This window comes from Leptonychotes weddellii, chromosome 3 (assembly GCF_054177405.1).
Source record: "Leptonychotes weddellii isolate Sample4059 chromosome 3, ASM5417740v2, whole genome shotgun sequence".
Lineage (NCBI taxonomy): Eukaryota > Metazoa > Chordata > Mammalia > Carnivora > Phocidae > Leptonychotes > Leptonychotes weddellii.
Genome location: NC_138371.1, coordinates 152,661,762 through 152,675,656, shown reverse-complemented (window position 1 = coordinate 152,675,656; position 13,895 = coordinate 152,661,762). Strand labels below are relative to the sequence as shown.

At 36.7% G+C, this 13,895-nt stretch overlaps 1 pseudogene; it reads left to right on the top strand.

Moving 5' to 3' along the window:
• The first annotated feature begins 4,916 nt into the window (after nt 1-4,916).
• LOC115940257 (translation machinery-associated protein 7 pseudogene) lies at nt 4,917-8,247 on the top strand (annotated as a pseudogene).
• The last annotated feature ends 5,648 nt before the right edge of the window (nt 8,248-13,895 follow it).

Here is a 13,895-nt window from a genome sequence, read left to right as displayed (position 1 = left end):
TCCAGACTGGCTGTACCATGTTGCATTCACAACAGCAATGAATGAGAGTTCTGCTCTTCCACATCCTTGTCAGCTTTTCATGTGGTCATTTTTCTGGATTTGGGCCATTTTAATACATATGTAGTGGTATTTCATCATTGGTAACATTTGCATTTCTCTGATGACATATCATGCAGAGCATCTTTTCATATACTTACTTGCCATCTGTAGATCTTCTTTTGTGAGGTGTCTGTGAAGGTCCTTGTCCTATTGTTTGTTTTCTTATTGTGAAGTTTTAAGTGTTCTTTGTTAATGTTTTGATGACAGTCAATCTGATATGTCTTTTAAAATATCTTTTCCCAGTTTGTGGCTTGTCTTCTCATTTTCTTGGCATGGTCTTTCACAGAAGTTTTTAATTTTAAAGAAGTCCACCTTATCAATTATTTCTTTCATGAATCATGCCTTGTGTCAAAAATGTCAGCACCATACTCAAGGTCATCTAGATTTTCACCTATGCTATCTTTCAGGACTTTTATAGTTTTATATTTTACATTTACGTCTATAATTCACTTTTAAGGATTTATTTATTTGCTTGAGAGAGTGAGGGCAGGGAGGGAGAGGGAGATCCCAAGCAGACTTCCCACTGAGAGCAGAGCCTGATACAGGGCTCCATCTCAAGACCCTGGATCATGACCCTGAGATCATGACCTGAGCCGAAATCAAGAATCAGACGCTCAACTGACTAAGCCACCCAGGTGCCCCAGTCTGTAATTCATTTTGATATTTTTGTGAAGGGTATAAGTTTTATACCTAGATATATCTCTATATTTTTAAATATGTGGATGTCCAGTTGTTCTAGCACCATTCTTGAAGAGACTATCTTTATTTTGCCTTTATTCCTTTGTCAGAGATCAGTTGATTATATTTAGTAGGTCTGTTTCTGGGCTCTCCATTCTGTTTCATTGATCTATTAATTGGTTCTTTTGCTAATACCACACTTTCTTGATTATGATAGCCTATATTAAATCTTGAAGTTGGGGTAGTATCAGTCCTTCAATTTTGCTCTTCTCCTTCAGTATTATGTTGCCTATTTTGGATCTTTGCCTCTTCATTTAAACTTTAGAATTGGTTTGCTGCTATCCACAAATAACTTTCTGGGAGTTAGATTAGGATTGCACTGACTCTATAGCAAGTTAGGAAGACCTGACGTCTTGATGATATTGAGTATTCCTATTCATGACATGGACTGTTTATCCATTTATTTAGCATTTTGATTTCATTCATTCGAGTTTTATAGTTTTGTTAATATAGATCTTGTACATATTTTGTTAGATTTATACCTGAGTATTTAATTTTGGGATGCTAATATAATGGGAATGTTTGAAATTTCAAATTCCACTTGTTCATTACTGCATATACTATAGAAAAGTGGTTGACTTATATGTATTCATCTTGTATCCTTTAACTTTGCTATAATTGTTTTTTAGTTCCAGATTATTTGTTGATACTTTTGTGTTTTCTACATAGACGATTGTCATATGTGACCAAAGACAGGTTTTTTTGTTTTTGTTTTTTGTTTTTTGTCAGAGGGAGAGCACAAGCAGGGGAAGTGGCAGGCAGAGGGAGAAGCAGGCTCCCCACTGAGCAAGGAGCCCGATAAGGGACTCATCCCAGGATCTCGGGATCATGACCTGAGCCGAAGGCAGATACTTATCTGACTGAGCCACCCAGGCATCCTGATCAAAGGCAGTTCTATGCGTTCCTTCCATGTATGTATATCTTTTATTTCCTTTTCTTGTCTTGTTCCATTAACTAAAACTCCTAGTACAATGTTGAAAAGGGGTGGTGGGAGGTGACTTTTTTTGCCTTGCACCTGATATTGATAGGATAGAGTTTTGAGTTTATCACCATTAAGTATGATGTTAGCTGTAGGCTTTTTGTTGATATTCATTGTCAAGCTGAGGGAGTTGCCCTTTAATCCTAGTTTACTGAGAATTTTTATCATGAATAGGTGTTGGATATTGTTTAATGCTTTTTCTGCATCTACTGATATGATCACATGATCTTTATTTATTTAGCCTATTCATGTGATGGATTACCTTAATTGATTTTCAAATGTTGACCCAGACATTCATGCCTGAGATAAATTCTACTGGTTTTTGGTATATAAGTCTTCTTACATATTGTTGGATTCTATTTGCTAATATTTTGTTGAGGATCTTTTATCTATGTTCATGAGAGATACTGGTCTGTAGTTTTCTTATAAAATCCTTTCTGATTACAGCATTAGGATAATTCTGGTCTCACAGGATGAGTTAGGAAGTATTCTCTCTGCTTCTATCCTCTGGATGAGGTTATAGAGAATTGGTATAACACATTCTTTAAGTTATATAATTTCTAGTGAAGCCATCTGGGCCTAGAACTTTCTGTTTTGGAAGGTTATTAGCTTTGAACCATCTTTTCAAGGAGTTTTGTCTAGTAAGTAACTTTTGAAGTTGTTGGGTGTTGGTGACTCCCTCCAGGGCAGAGTGCTGATTTCTTTACTGTCCAGTATAATGAATATAATGTCTCCATCTGGGATAAAGCTAATTTAGGTTCCCTAAATTTAGGATTTCCTTACCTGTGACACAAACTATCTGCATGTGCAGCATCCATTCGTGCCACTTTGCATTCTTCTCTGGGACCCAGGGGGTAAGGAAAACCAATGCAACCATAGAGTTCATGGTGCTGCCATGCTCTAAGTAATAAAATCCTACACCTCTGACCAGGGAGTCTCTTATATCCAGCTAGCATCTATAAAATAAGATAGTTATAGGGAATACTCTCCCATGTTTTGGATAATGTTAAGTGTCTTTAGAACCTCCTCAGACCATGAGATAACTAAACAATGAAATAAGGTAAAATATTAGATCTTTCACAGTTCTTTACAAGAAAGGGCCACAGAAATATAAATATATGTTATCTAACAAAGATGAGGGTACATAGATCTCAGAGATTATGCTAATACCACACCCACAGAAACATTTAATAAAAGGTAATATAGAATGAACATAGTAACACAGTATTAAGATGTCATCACAAATTTGATGATCAGAGTCAGATTCTGTTGTTTAATGAGATCTTCCAACAAGGATGAGATCCATCAGAGATTTTGTTAACAAATTATGTATAAAGGAATTTCAAATTTATTAATAATGTATATGCAGAAATACTCAGCTTGGGGTAAAAGTTTCTTGTTTGACATCTTGAACTCTAGAGGCTTCCTATCCTCATTCCTGTAGGATATGGGATAATTAAGACCCTAAGCCACATGAATTTAGACTCCACTTTTGTATATATATTTTTTACAAGTATATTGGCCAAGTTGGTAATTATACAATGCATATAATTGTGACATTAGATTTTACCTATATTCCTCACTGACTTATATTCCTTATTTGAATTTGAGGGTTTTTTGTTCTGTTTTGTTTTTTGACAGCTGGGACAACCATGGATTTTTTTTTTTTAAGATACAAACAAGTCTTATGTTAGAACAGTTTTTTAAAAAACATTTAATAGTTTTTCATTAAAATCAGATAAAACATAAATGAGAGCAGAATATCTTAACTTTTATCTGTTGTTGGTCAGAAGGTTACACTGAGTTTTTTCACAGATGATTTTAAATCAAGATTTAATCATTCTGTTTTCCTAATATTTTAGAAACTTCAAGGCTCTTAGAGGAAAACTGACTCAAGACATGTGAAGTCCTTGAAGAGTTTAGCTCTGAGGTTTACTCCCAAAGCAACCTGAGGCAATGTATTTATACTCACTGTGTGCAATGGAAAGAAACTATGTTAAAACGAATCTAAGGTCATGTCCAGCTGTAGCATTCTGTGATGAATCTAAGACCTTAATTGCCAATTATAACATTGTTTTAATGAAGAATCATGATGCATTTACAGCTGATTTTGGAATGAATACAAGTAAATGCTGATATTGCATGTAAAATTAAATTTAATGTAGTTGGTAATATGTATGTATGAGCTGTGCATGATAGAAGATTTAGAAATTAAAATAGAAATGACACTTGAATGATGATCAAACATATGCCTAAGGACAAACAATGGAAAAGGATCCCAGACAGAATTTACATGGACATAAACGTATGGAAGTCGGGCATGTCTAGGAACTACAAGTAGTTTAGTATTATTGAAATATAAAGTTTGAGTTAAGAAAGAGCTGAGAAGGATTTTAACATATGGGCAGAGGCCATGCCATGAACATTAAATGAAAAATAGTTCAATTTTTATTGTGTCAGCAATAGGTAGCCATTGAAGATTTTGAGGAGTTTAGAGACACATTTCTTAGTTTCGGTCCTTGCTAGCAAAAGGTAATATAGGAAGTAAAGGAAGGAAGGGCGACAGGAGGGAGGAGGAACAGTCCTCTACAGGACAGAATGATTCCAGCTGAGTGTAACCTAAAGAGCACAGATTACGATCTTCCGCACCAGTCAGCCGCCTCGACTCTTGCTATAGGAGGAACTTGGGCACAATCTCACAGCATGTGGTCAGTCCAGGGTACTGTTTCCTACTAACTGTCCAGATCTGTTATATAGAGATAATCTATTATCTCTTTCTCCTGTATTTCTTAAATTTGGTAGGAGCTATTAAGAGCTTATATAAACGAGTTATTTAGCATGGTTTTGAACTCCCTAGAGACAAAAATGCTAAACAGGAATATTCTACCCAGAAGGGAGTCTTTTTCTGTGTATACTTTATTAATAACTTTGAAACAGCCTTTAAATCATTTGCTAAAGAACTCTGTGATAGATAATATCTAAGATGGAGGCTCCCACTTTATATCGGAACATAACTAATACCAACCCTTTGAATGGGATATTAAGATTTTTAAAGGCTCTGCTTCTGGTGGCAGGCTCTGGGGAAGGGAAGGCAGCCACCATGTCCGGATGCAAAGGTGGCAAGGAGGAGCCCCTAAGGAAGCCTAAGAAGCAGACCAAGGAGATGAACATGATTAGGCATTCAAGCAGAAAGAAAGAAGAGCAGAAGCGGAGGAGAAAGAGGAGAAGAAACTGGGGGAGCTGGAAGCAAAGGTCATGCGGAAGGGCCCCCTGGCCACAGGTGGAATTAAGAAATCTAGCAAAAAAGTAAGCTCTTCCTTGTGCCCGAGGAAAGGGTGATCCTTAATGTGATTTGGGTTTAAACATCTGGATTCCCTGTGATAGCATGTTGCCACCTACAGCTAGAATGAAGTGTTATCTTAGATCTTATTGTAAACTCTTGTAAAAACAAAAAACAAAACAATCAATCACTCATAAAAAAAAGATTTTTAAAAATCTGTAACTTTTGATGATATAGTGCTCATTTGTAAACATTCCTTAAAAAGTTCTGTCTTACTAATAATAACCCAAATACAGATTATAAATAGATTATAAATAGAATTTAAACTACTTCAGTGAAAGGAATCAGTAAAGCATTAAGTGTTAACCTTATATCCTATCTCTGTTTGTGTCCTGATTTAAAAACTTGATTATATTATATTATATTGATTATATTATTTAAATTGGTGTTAACCAAGCATACCCAGTTGTAGGGCCCTAGTAAAAACTAAGAAATCCCAGGTTCCAACTCACACTCAATGAATCAGTAATCCCCGGGGAAGAGTCTTAAAAGCAAAATTATAAATATAATTTATATAAGTCTTAAGAACAGATATTTGAAAATCAATTGCATTATCTCATTCATCATTTACAAAGGGTACAATGTGACATTGTAGCACCTCAAATAAGCTAATGAATAACATTTCCTTACGTTTTGCTTCTAATTTACAAGAGGGTAAATAATGGAAATAGGAATAGTCATAAAGGCAAAGAGAATGATATGTATGTGGTTTGAATGAAGTACCGGGGACAAAGATGAAATGGTGAACAGCAGATTGGGCAGTTACCTGTCCCCAGAGTCCCAAGGAAGTAACAATGACATTTTTTTCTGAAGGAAAGTATCAATTTAGGTTATGGATGGCAGTAATCAATATCACTGAGTCAAGAAGCAATCGCTAAAGGCACTTGTATTCCCCTTGCTCAGTTGACATAATCCACTAAAAACCAAGAACCAGTTGTTCAGCCCCTCAATAAGTTTGTAGTCAAGGTCATATTTTTCCAGGGTGTTTAGTGTTATGGTTTGCAGGACAGAAACAGAGCCTTTCTAAACTTGAGATAGATTATGTGTCCTACACTGTCTGATCACTTATTATCTGTCACTGCATCTTAAGGAAAAGAGATTATTTTGACAGGATTTCTTCTTTTAAATTCTGGCTGAATGTAGCCCAGTAACATGTCGATGTAATTTGTGGTGAATGACTTACTGTATATTTCTAAATAGAAAGATGGTGATCACACTTAAGGATTCATGCTCTGCAGGTGATCTTTTGTTATGTGGTACTTTTACTTTGCCTTGAAATAATCATTTTCGGGATTGTTGTTTTTTTGTAGATTTTATTTATTTATTGGACAGAGAGAGAGACAGCGAGAGAGGGAACACAAGCAGGGGGAGTGGGAGAGGGAGAAGGAGACTCCCCGCCAAGCAGGGAGCCCGATGCAGGGCTGCATCCCAGGACCCTGGGATCATGACCTGAGCCGAAGGCAGACGTTTAACAACTGAGCTACCCGGGCGCCCCAGGATTGTTGGTTTTTTTTGTAAATAAATTTGTTTAACTCTTGATGTTCATCTTTATTTTGTTCATATTGTACAGAATAAAATAATTTTTAAAATTTTGTTGGCTTTAGGTTAAGAGTTGCCTTAGCAAGCATTGTAAAAACACAGAATTATGAGAGATCTGCCTTTTAAATTACATTTTGGCATGAGAAAGAGGAAGGAAGAGCAGAACCTATATTTGAAAGAGAGATTGGTGTGATAACAGATTTATATAAAGACTCCTCATTGTTGGAGACAACCGAAAATTTTAATAAGTTGGTAATTGATAGAAGTGTGGTAATAGGGTGTTTTACATCTATCATCTGTCCAGCAGATAGAAGATAAACCAAAACAGATGGAGAGCCAGGATCTGTGAAAAATGCCTGGAGTAGTCTATAGATGATACTTAATAAAAGTAATATTTAGAGAAAGAGAAGTCAAGGCTTTAAATTGATAGCAATATTCATTATGAGCCATAAAAGTTTCTTTCTTTGAAATTTTGCTCTATAGATTGTGTATTTTAGTTTCTTATAAAGACCAAATAAAATTAGTCTTGGACTGTTTTGACTCTAAAGAGTTAATTCATTTTACAAAAATAGTACCACAACCCTGCCTGAATCAAACCACCTTTATCACCAACCAGGCGACAGCCCCCAGAGGTGGAGTGAAGCATTTGAGAATTTTAAAGCCTGACTATTTCTATCTCTGAAACACAGATATTATTAGAGATGGAAATATTATTCCTTTCTACTCATCCTCAAGGTTATTTGTATTTCTGTGTTAATGTGTTGTCTACTGATGTTATAATTATCACCTCTTGGCTTAATAAAACTGCAACCTTGCTTTCAGCTAAATCCTATCATTTTTCTCCCTTTTTTTCAAAATCAGGCAAACTGTTTCAGTTTGATCAGGTCCCTGGGTGTTAAAAAGAGCTAAGTTTAACAAAATAAAAGTAAATTTCAGAAGCAACTGTTAGCTAAGCATGCTGGGTCAGTCCTTACCTCATCATAGATATCCACAATTATAAGAAAAGAAGGTAAAAGAAAACTGCTTAAGTGTTCTGTGTGTGTGTGTGTGTGTGTGTGTGTGTGTAGCAAGTACGTAACTACAGGATCACGGTAGATTTGTGAGCTTCCTTAGCTGTTGAGGCAGTTTAGTTCAACATGCACTCCACCTGGCCCTCAAAGACCCCCCAGGCCACCTCGTTTTCGGGTGGAGTGAAAGTTATTGTCATTTTCAGGAATTTGTGGCCCCACCTAGAATGGATAGCATCTTACTGGGACCACGCTTTTGCACAGCGCTGTTTCTTATCTTAGAGGTGAGGGTATTTACTGTTTCTTTACCTGGTGATTGACACCAACCTGAGCAAGCCTAATGGCTTGATTATGTCTTATTATAACCAAATCTTGCAACATCTGGGCCATGTCTTTCTACTTTTTCCCTCTGAGTAATTCTGATTCTTTGCTGCAAGCATGGTTCCCCAACCTGATCTTTAGATTCTCATCCTCATTATATTTCCTTGCAGGTTTACACTTGTTCAGCTTGGCTAAACTTTAGACAGGTGTCAGCCAGTCTCTAATCCCCTGACCTCCCTTTTTTTAAGAGTACTTCTGTAGAATACGTGTGACTGCAGATTCTTTCTCTGCCTCTTTGAGATATCAATCTTTTAAAGGCTCTTAACTATACAGAACAAACTGATGGATACCAGGGAGGCAGGTGGAGGAGGCCTTACTTGGTGATGGGGAATGAGGAGTGTACTTGTGATGAGCACTGAGTGTTGTATGAAAGTGTTGAATCGCTATTTGTACACCTGAAACTAATATTACACTGTACGTTAACTAAAATTTAAATAAAAACTTGTGTCTTGCTAGTTTTATAAACCAAGAATGTCTTTCTCAAGGGCCTGGGGATGATCCCTTTGAAATGTAAACATCAAAGAAGATAGTGTCCCTCTCTTCCAGTCTTTGGGAGAAGTTAGGAGTTTAATTCCCCGAGCAGCACCAATTAGCAAACACAGATGGAATAATCACAGATAAAAATATTTGCAAACTCTAGAATAGCTCAGCATGCTTGACACATCCTGTTGATCAGCCTGTCCCCTAACATCTTCCAGTAGTTTTCCAGGAGCTCATCCTAGCACTAAAAAACTCTCCTGCCCTTTGTTTCAATGGATTGAGTTCAGACTGAGTTCTGTTTTCTCTTCCCTGTTGGCAATAGTCTTGAACAAGTCTTCCTCGACCATTTATATTTGGCAGGTGCAATCCTTCCTTTGGCAATACAAATAGAGCTGAAGTATTGCACCTAATTATGATGAGGAGATGGACATCTGACTCAGGAACATTTATCATACTTTGTTCATGCTAAGAGCAGAAGCCATGAATTTTACCACCTGTAGACATGGCAGCATCGGACTAATTATGGATATTAGTTGAAATTCTGAGTTTAGTAAATGAAACACTTTATTGTGAGCATAGTCCTTTTACCAGAAACCTACCTTGGCACCGTAGGATGGTAGCTTTTCTTGCCAACTTACAAAGGATTAAAGAATGGAAGAAAATAAAAGTGGAAAGAAATGTTGAAGACCAAATCTTTACCAAAAAATGCTGAGCTCATTTAACGGTAAGGTAACAATCTTGGATTTCCTAGGACAGTCTCTTTTAACACCTGATAGGACAGTCAGGGGTAAGTCTGCAATCTGCAGGGCTGACCTGCTAATAACCAGCTGACTGAAAAGTCCAGCAAGAGTCGGTGTTGCAGTCAAGCCCTAAGGCAATATGGGGGCAGAGTTACTTCTTCCAAGACCTTCAGTCTTTTCTCTTACAACTTCTAACTGATTGGATGAGCACCCCCCACACACACTATCAGTGGTAATCTGCTTTCCTCAAAGACAATTTATTTAAATGTTAATAGTATCTAAAAAAAACACTTTTGCAGCAACACTAGGCTGCTATTTCACCAAACAACTTGGGCACCATAGCCTAGCTAAGTTGACATATAGAATTAACCATCACATGAAGTGAACATCAAAGATGGAATGTTTCAGAAATCGGTATTTCTTCAGGAATGAATCATAGTGTATAAATCGGGCCTTATCAGTAATAACAATTAGAAAATTAGATGACATCTTTGAGTATAAGAATTTTCTGTAGATTATATTTTATGTTCACATACATTCAATGACATCGTGACTATGTTTACCTTTAATCAGAAGAAAAGAAATTTGGGTCACTAAAAGTTTATACAATTTGCTCAAGTTAACTTACCTGGTAAGCTGGGGAGCTGGACTTTAAGCTGGACTTGTACTGTTCAACGCATTAATCACTAGCCAAGTATTGATGTCGAGCATATGAAATGGAGCTAGTGCAAACAGTAAAAACAAAAAACAAACAAACAGAATGTAATTTTTTTTTTTAAGATTTTATTTATTTATCTGACAGAGAGACAGCAAGAGAGAGAACACAAGCAGGGGGTGTGGGAGAGGGAGAAGCAGGCTTCCTGCTGAACAGGGAGCCCGCCCCGGGGCTCGATCCCAGGATCCCGGGATCATGACCCGAGCCGAAGGCAGAAGCCCAACGACTGAGCCACCCAGGCGCCCCCAGAATGTAATTTTTAAATAATAATGTATTCGATTTACCCTAACATATCCCAAATGATTTCAGCATATAGTCAGTATAAAATGATTCATGAAATATTTTAATTTTTTTAATGCTACTGCTTCAAAATCCAGGGTAGACTTAGCATGAAAAAAAGAACAGTAAAATACTAATCATTTTATATTAATTATATTCTGTTTCATTTTACTGTTGTTGTTTTTTTTAATTGTGGCTACCAGAAAATTTAAAATTACTGATGTGGCTTTGATTATATTTCTATTTGGACATTGCTAATGTGAGCACTTACCCTTCCTAAAGGGAATTTCCTTCTTTAATGATGTCTTCTTATTTGTAAGGTGTGGCTCATTATCACTTCAATACAACTGACACATAATACTTTATTAGCTTATTATCACCTAATGTAGGCCAAGACATTATCTATGCACCACAGAATGGAGTAAAGGTGTTCTTTACTCTGGTCTAGATATAAAAAGAAATAGAGACACATACTTGCTTTGGTTTTCTCCGTTAAAGCTGATACCTGGTACAAAGATTTCATTTGATTTACCATGGCATGTTCACTCAACAGTAGGGTGATTAATTTTGTTTCTGAATTTTAATCCTCTACATGTTTATAAATTGAGATATGTTGCTAAAATTACTAGTAGATAATGCCTAACTATAAGAGTATATATTGATTAATTATGTACCCGGATGACTGGTTGCTTTGAAAACTAGAGTTTTAAATAGATCATAGATCTAGAAACTTTTAGCATAATAAAAAAATTGCTAAATCTGAATGTTGTACATTTTGAACTATGAATTTCCAGGGGCAGTATTAATACCAGAGATTAATGAAATATTTAACCTGTTCAATTCAGCTCCTAAAATTCTGATTCAGAATTTTGCCTCTTGAAGATAATTATTAATTTCATATTACATTTCTGATAACGCCTATTTAACAGAGGAGATTCTGCTGTTTACTGAGCTTAAAAACAAACCAATAACAACAGCAAGGAAAGTTATAAGATTTTACTAGGTAAAACTCCAAATCGTTTTTGTGCCTGAAGCAACAGATACTATTAGGAGAACTAAAAAGGAAAGTTATAGGTCTCTACACTAAATCACAGATTTTAAGACTTTGTTAAACTATGTATGTAGTTTATATATATAGTTTGTAATACATATTTAGGTAGAAGCCAGACAGGAGCAGTGGAAGGAACCCCCGAGGCAGAGTCCTAAGTCCTTAAAGGGGAATGATTGAGACATGAGCTGGAGGCAAGGACAGTGATAAATCAACTACACATTAAAAGCCCTGGAGCGCAACATCCTGACCTCGTGGCTTCCAAGACCTTGGGCTTGACAGATCAAGAGCCACAGGTGGGAACATGCACTCTCCTCTTCCACCTTTGCCCCAGGGTAACCCCTAGACTCATTATAATACATTTGCATTGTGGATACAGCCCCACCCACGGAGAAAGGCTGCCAAGAAGGTTCCAGTACAAACCTTGTAAGGTCAAAACTCCCCCTCCCAACCTCTGGGAAAAGTCTCCCAAATGATTAGAAACAGCCTCCTGTTAAGTGATCACCCCACACTGTTTATCACAGCTGCTCCCAGCCCAGAGAGACCCCAAAATACCCAATTCCAAAACAACCTAGGGGCTGGTTCCACCTTGCAGAACCTGCCCACTCTCCCACCTTGATTGTGCTTTCACTTTAATAAACTGCTTTATGCTTGCTACTTTCCTTCTGACTGCCTATACTCTGGGCATGGACCCCCATGTAAATCTTCTCACTGATAACCCAAGGACCAAGACCTCCATTCAGACAATGCAGACTCTCACACCCATAACATATATATACATACTTATTCGTGTTTTCAAAGGATAATTGACCTCTAGTTAATGAACAGTGGTCTTTCTGAAATACAATCCAATATTTTCTTCTGCACTTAAATGTATTTAATATTTTCATTAACGTCAAACACACTTTCAAATTTTAAGCTATTCAGTTACTAGTCCCTCCTTATCTGCAATTCTGCGTCCTGCAGTTAGTACCTGTGGTACACCTCGGTCCAGCTGCAGATGATCCCCCCTTTGGACATATTGTCAGAAGGTATGTAGTAGCCGAATGCTACATACATCACAGTGCCCACGTCATTCCCCTCACTTTAGCTCATCATATGGGCATTTCATCATCTCACATCATCACAAGAAGAAGGGGAAGTTCAGTACAAGGTATTTTGAGAGACCACATTCATGTAACTTCTATTGCAGTATATTGTTATAATTATTTTATTTATTTTTGTTAATCTCTTACTATGCCAAATTTATAAATTAAACATTATTTTAGGTATGTATGCATGTATCAGAAAAAACACAGTCTATACAGGGTTTGGGACTCTGCTGTTCCAGGCACCCGTGGGGGGTTTTAGAATGTATCCCCTGCATATAGGAGGGGACTCCTGTATATCATTTTCCCCAAACATAATTGTCTCTCACATACTTAATTTATCCTTCAAGTAGCATCCCCTTGAGCAGGTAAGCAAAAAATGGCACTTAGGCCAAATCAGCCCTATGTTTGTTAATAATGATTTATCAGAACACTCTTACACCCCTCTCCTCCCCTTTTTTTTTAAACATACTGTCTATGAATGCTTTAATGATACAACAGCAGAACTGAGTAGTTCTGACAGATACTCTCTGGCCTGGAAAGCCTGAAATATTTCCTGACCATTATCAGAAATAACTTGAAGACCTCTGTCCTAAAGGGGGATTTTCCTTGTCCACCTAAGGCTCTACTATTTATCCTCTTTTATTCCTGCCATTGCTATCCAATACATTTCTTTATCAAAGAAAGCCTCGTGCTGTCTTCAGATTATCTACTGTATTCTTTGTGTACCTTAGCATAAAACCTGACCTTAGCATCTACCTGTTGGGAAGATAAACAGTTATTTAATGAATAATTTTGATTCACAAGATAGGGGGAATCATCACAGCAGTATATATGTACACATTCTTTTCCTCCTTGAAAGAGTTTATTGCTCAATTATTAGTTCTGTTCATTAGTCCTGTAATTCTATATTATGTAATAATACATCTTGCTATTTTAAACACAAAAAGTCATGGAAAACCTGGGCATATAGAAAAGCTTATTCAATTATTTGGGCTGTGTTGGTCAGTTATATGGACTCAGTAGTCAATCATTAAGACTTTTCCCTTCCAAATTGTACAGTTTCTTGAATAAAAGACATTAGCTGCTTTTCTAGCATTGTATTGACCTTCAATATATGTGGTCTACTCTGCTTTCCTCCTGAATGGCATTCTAAAATATTAATGACAGCTAAGGTATATTATTTAACTCCATGATTGTATGTGGAGTAAACACAATGCACGGGGTAATGTGGTAAGTATTTTACATGTATGACTTCATTAAATCCATACATCAGTATAAACTGGACCTGTACCTGAGACAGGTTGCACAGATCAGAATTTATGGAGATTCTATTTAAATCGAACTTGTCTGACTCCCCATCTTCTCACTTAAACAATACTCATATTGGTTCTGAATCACAGCTATTTTGGAGTATCTGGCAAGCCCACCAGGAAATTTTTAACAAACAGAGCTATTAAGA